The following is a 6435-nucleotide window of genomic DNA, read 5'->3' as shown; positions in this document are numbered from 1 at the left end:
GGGTGGATTGCCTGAGGTCAGGAGTTAGTTATTAACAGAACAGTGTAGCCAACATGGTGAAACCGTGAAACCCTGTTTCTACTAAAAATACAAAAAAATATTAACCAGGCTTGGTGGAGGTGCCTATAATCCCAGCTACTCTGGAGGCTGAGGAAGGCAAATCTCTTGAATCCAGGAGGTGGAGATTACAGTGAGCAAAGATCGCACCATGCATTCCAGGCTGGGCAACAAAGAGCAAAACTCCATCTCAAAAAAAAAAGCTTTGAAAAATTTTTACTTGATGATTTTATATTCAGAAAAACTATTTTACCTCATGAATGAGAGATAAATGAAGACACTTTCAACAAAAGTTTTTAAAGTTAAAGGTGTTCATTTTTCCCTAGGCCTGCCCTGCAATATATGCTAAAGAGATTCTTTCAGGTTGAAATGAAAGAAAGTTAGGCAGTAACCTGAAGCCTCTGATATGGTTTGGCTGTGTCTCCACCCAAATCTCATCTTGAATTGTAATCCCCATGATCCCCATGTGTTGTGAGAGGGATTGGTGGGAGGTAATTGAATCATGGGGGTGGTTTTCCCCATGCTGTTCTTGTGAGAGTGATTTCTCATGAGCTCTGATGGTTTTATAAACTTCTGACATTTCCCCTGCTGGCTCTCGTTCTAGCCTCTGCTGCCTGTGAGGAGGTGCCTTCTGCCATGATTTTAAGATTTCTGAGGCCTTCCCAGCCATGTGGAACTGTAAGTCAATTAAACCTCTTTTCTTTATAAATTACCCAGTGTCAGATACCTCCTTAATAGCAATTTGAGAACAGACTAATACACCATGTTTTTGTTTTTTGTTTTTTGGGTTTTTTTAAATAAAAGTAAGGTGAAAGTAAATACATGGACAGTTACAAAGAATAATTTTGTTTTCTGATTTTGATTTGTAATCTAACTTTCTCTTTTCTATAAAATTTAATAGACAAATGTGTAAAAATAATTAGTAATCTATATTATTAAGCACACAATGAATAAAGATGCAGTCTGTATCATTAATAACAGAAAGTAGGATGAAACTGTAGAGAAACAGTTTTGTTTTCTTCATTTTTTTGAGATAGAGTCTCACTCTGTCACCAGGCTGAAGTGCAAGTGGCATGATCTCAGCTCACTGCAACCTCTGCCTCCCAAGTTCAGACGATTCTCCTGCCTTAGACTCATGAGTAGCTGGGACTACAGGTGTGCATCACCACACCCAGCTAATTTTTGTATTTTTAGTAGAGACAGGGTTTCACCATGTTGGCCAAGATGGTCTCAATCTCTTGATCTTGTGATCCGCCTGCCTCAGCCTCCCAAAGTGCTGGGATTATAGGCAAGAGCTACTGCACCCAGCTGAGAAACAGTTTTTGTATTTTACATAAGTGGTATCAATTCAAATTATATTTTTATAACTTTAGGATGCTAGATGTAATCCCTATACTAACTACCAAGTAGATATCTAAAGAATATACACAGAAGTAAATGAGATAAGAATCAAATTTTCACAACAAAAAATTATGTAAAAAGGCAGTAATGACTGCCTTTTTACAACACATATCAAAAACCAGCAACAGGAACAAAAGGCAGCAGAAACTTCTGCAGACTTAAACATCCCTATCTGACAGCCTTGAAGACAGTAGTGGTCCTCCCTGCACGGAGTTGGAGATCTGAGAATGGACAGACTGCCTCCTCAAGTGTGTCCCTGACTCCCGAGTAGCCTAACTGGGAGGCACCTCCCAGTAGGGGAAGACTGACACCTCACACGGCCCGGTTCCCCTCTGAGATGAAGCTTCCAGAGGAAGGATCAGGCAGCAACATTTGCTGTTCTGCAATATTTGCTATTCTGCAGTCTCTGCTGGTGATATCCAGGCAAACAGGGTCTGGAGTGGACCTCCAGCAAACTCCAACAGACCTGCAGCTGAGGGTCCTGACTGTTAGAAGAAAAACTAACAAACAGAAAGGACATCCACACCAAAACCCCATCTGTATGTCACCATCATCAAACACCAAAAGTAGATAAAACCACAAAGATGGGGAGAAACCAGAGTAGAAAAGGTGAAAATTCTAAAAATCACAGCACCTCTTCTCCTTCAAAGGAACACAGCTCCAGGCCAGCAATTGAACAAAGATGGACAGAGAATAAATTTGACGAGTTGAGAAAAGAAGGCTTCAGACAATCGGTAATAACAAACTTCTTTGAGCTAAAGGAGGATGTTTGAACCCATCACAAAGAAGCTAAAAACCTTGAAAAAAGATTAGACAAATGGCTAACTGGAACAAACAGTGTAGAGAAGACCTTAAATGACATGATGGAGTTGAAAACCATGACACAATAACTACGTGGTGCATGCACAAGTTTCAGTAGCCAATCTGATCAAGTGGAAGAAAGGGTATCAGTAACTGAAGATCAAATGAATGAAATGAAGCAAGAAGAGAAGTTTAGGGAAAAAGGGTAAAAAGAAATGAACAACTCCTCCAAGAAATATGGGACTATGTGAAAAGACCAAATCTATGTCTCACTGGTGTACCTAGTTCAACCACTGTGGAAGACAGTGTGGCAATTACTCAAGGATCTGGAACTAGAAATACCATTTGACCCAGCCATCCCATTACTGGGTATATACTCAAAGGATTATAAATCATGGTGCTATAAAGACACATGCACACGTATGTTTATTGCGGCACTATTTACAATAGCAAAGACTTGGAACCAACCCAGATATCCATCAATGATAGACTGGATTAAGAAAATATGGCACATGTACACCATGGAATACTATGCAGCCATAAAAAAGGATGAGTTCATGTCCTTTGTAGGGACATGGATGAAACTGGAAACCATCATTCTGAGGAAACTATCACAAGGACAGAAAACCAAACACCACATGTCCTCACTCATAGGTGGGAATTGAACAGTGAGAACACTTGGACACAGGGCAGGGAACATCACACACTGGGGCCTGTCATGGGGTGAGGGGAAGGGGGAGGGATAGCATGATGAGTCAATGGGTGCAGCACACCAACATGGCACATGTATACATATGTAACAAACCTGCACATTGTGCATATGTACCCTAGAACTTAAAGTATAATTTAAAATAATAAATAATAATAATAAACAAGCAACAAAGTGGCAAAATTAAGCCCCATCTCACCAGCAATTACTTTAAATCTGAACAGATTATCAGTTCCAATCAAAGAACAATAGGCAGAATTAATTTTTAAGAAACTATACAACAATACTAATACAAAATCTACAGGAGACTCGCTGTATGTCTAAAGACAAAAATAACTTGAAAGTAAAAGGATAGTAAAATATATTACATGCAAATAGTAAGCAAAATAAATCTGAGTGGCTACAATAATATTAAAACAAAATAAACTTTAAAGCTTAAAAGAGATAAACGAGACTATATCACTAACAGAGTCAATAGAGCAATAAAAGTTATAAGCATTTATGTTCCTAATGAAAAACCCTCAAAATATATGACATAAAATTGACAGAATGGAAGGGATAAATAAACAATTCTGTGATTATACTTGGTGACTTCAGTGCCCTACTTACAATCACAAATACATCAATCATATAGATGAAAAGTTAAAAAACAAAAAAGGTTGAACAATACATTAACCAACTACAGATGCACATTGAGTTACCATGGGGTTACATCTCCATAAAGAGAGTTGAAAATATAAGTTGAAAATGAATTTGATGTACCTGATCCACAAAACATCATGGCTTATCTGGCCCATATAAACATGGTCAGAAGACTTACATTAACCTACAGGAAGGCACGATCATCTACCACAAAGCCTATTTTATAATAAAGTGTTAATTATCTTTATTTATTAAATATTGTACTGAAACTCAAAATTCTTACAATTATAAATGCAAAAATTTTAAACAAAATATTAGTAAATTGAATTCAATAGTCTGTTAAAAGAAGTATTCATTATGAGTGAATAGCATTTATCCCAGGAATGCAAGGGTAGTTCAACACAAATATATCAACAAATGCAATACATATTAATAGAAGAAAGGGGGAAAAACCTATACATGATTGTTTCAGTTGATACAGAAAAGGCATTTGAAAAATTCCAACACTATTTCATGATAGACCTTCATAAAACTAGGAATAAAGGAATAATTCCTCTACATGACAAAGGGTATTTATGAAAGACCCACGGCTAACACCACAATCAGTGGTGAAAAACTAAAAAGATTTCCCACTAAGAACAAGGCAAGGATACTCCTTTTTACTGCTGCTATTTAACAGGATGTTCTAGCCAGAGCTATTAGATAGAAAAATAAAAACATCCAAAATAGAAAGAAAGAGGTAAAAATATCTCTATTTGCAGATGACATGAACCTATATGTAGAGTATTCCAAAGAATCCAAAGAAAACCACCATAGCTAATAAACAAATTCAGCAAGAGTATGGGTACAAGATGAGCAATTTTGTTTCCTATACCATTGATGAAAAATCCAAAAAGACAATTAGGAAGTGACTCCATTTACAACAGCACCTAAAAAGAAAAATACTTCGCAATATATTTATTTAATAAGGTTAAAGACTTATATACCAAAAATGATAAACTGTTGCTGAAAGAAATTAAAGAAGAAACAAATAAATGGGCAGACATCCCTGTTTGTGTATAGGAAGACTTAACACTGTTAAGATGCCAGTACTCCCCAAAGAGAGCTACAAAATTCAATGTAATTTCTTTTAACATTTCAGTAACACTTTTAACAGAAAAGGAAAAGCTAATTTTCAAATTAATATAAAATTACAGAGGGTACCAAATAGCTAAAACAATCTTCAGAAAGATGAATATGATAAAATAATTGCCAATCATATGTCTGACAGGATAGTAATATCCAAAATACATAAGGAACACGAATAACACCACCACAATCAAAGAGATAACCTAATTAAAAGCAAGAAAAGGACTTGAAAATTCTTTGACATTACTCAAAGAATATACAAAAATGACAAACAAGCACTTGAAAAGATGCTTAACATCATTAGTCATTAGAGAAGTACAAATATCAATCACAATTAGATACCCCTTTCTACTTAGTAAAATGTGTATGCTAACAAAAAAATGGAAAATTACATGAGGTGACAAGAAAGTGGTGAAATCAGAACACTTGTGCTTTGCTTGTGGTAATGTAAAATGGTGCAGCTGCTGTTGAAAATAGTGTGGTGGGCCAGGCATGATGCCTCACACTTGTAATCCCAGCACTTTGGGAGGGGGAGACAGGTGGATCACTTGAGGACAGGAATTCGAAACCAGCCTACCTAACATGGGGAAACCCAGTCTGTACTAAAAAAAAAAAAAAACTTAGCTTGGCATGGTGGTGCACCCCTGTAATCCCAGCTACCTGGGGGGGGAGGGGGGGCTGAGGCAGGAGAATCACTTGAACCCTGAAGGCAGAGGTTGCAGTGAGCTGAGATCATGCCACTGCACTCCAGCCTGGGTGACAGAGCAAGACTCTGTCTCAAAAAAAAAAAAAAGAAAGAAAGAAAGAAAGAAAAAAGAAAACAGTGTGGTGTTTTCTCAGAAGTTTTAACATAAAAGTGCCAATTCTGCTGTAAGGTGTACATATAAAAACCTGAAAATAGAGATCTGAACAGACATATGTACATCAATGTACACAGGCACATCATTTGCAATAGCCAAAAGGTACAAATCACCCATGTGCCCATGAACAGATGAATGGGTAAACAAATCAAGGTATGAACATGCAAAGGAACATTACTCAGCCATAAAAAATTAATTTTTAAACATATGCTAAACATGGATGGACCATGAAAATGTTATGCTTAGAGAAATAATCTAGACACAGAGTGACACATATCTCATGATTCTCCCTATCATGCCATACCTGGAATAGGCAAATCCATAAAGACAGAAAGTAGAATAGAAGTGACCAGGGACGGGGAGGACAGAAGGAAAGATTACGGTTGAGTAGATCAAGTTTTTCTTGGGAAAGTGAAAAAATTTTAGGTATAGATAGTATTGATGGTTATATAACTTTGTGAATGTATTTGATGCCATTGAATTGTACACTTACAAATAGATTAAATGATATTGTTTATGTGTGTTTTATCAAAGTAAATCATCCTCACAATTTTGAAATCAGGATGGAATAAGTAAGAATACTGATTTTTATGTTAGTTGGGATAAGGGGTTTTTGGCAACAAATTTGAAGGCAAGTACTTAAATTGTACCTAAATATAGTGGGAAATTATAAACCTAATACATGAAATCTCTAATGGCAATTTCATGAGATGCATAGAAACATGTTTTAAAGTTATAGTTTTTTTTCTTTTAAGTGAAAGCAATTTATTGAGATAGTAAAGGAAAAAGAATGGCTACTCCATAGGCAGAGTAGCCAAGTTATAGTTTTTTTAACAC

The sequence above is a fragment of the Macaca thibetana genome, chromosome 9 (genome assembly GCF_024542745.1).
Source record: "Macaca thibetana thibetana isolate TM-01 chromosome 9, ASM2454274v1, whole genome shotgun sequence".
NCBI classification, from domain to species: domain Eukaryota; kingdom Metazoa; phylum Chordata; class Mammalia; order Primates; family Cercopithecidae; genus Macaca; species Macaca thibetana.
Note: the sequence above shows the minus strand (reverse complement) of the source record.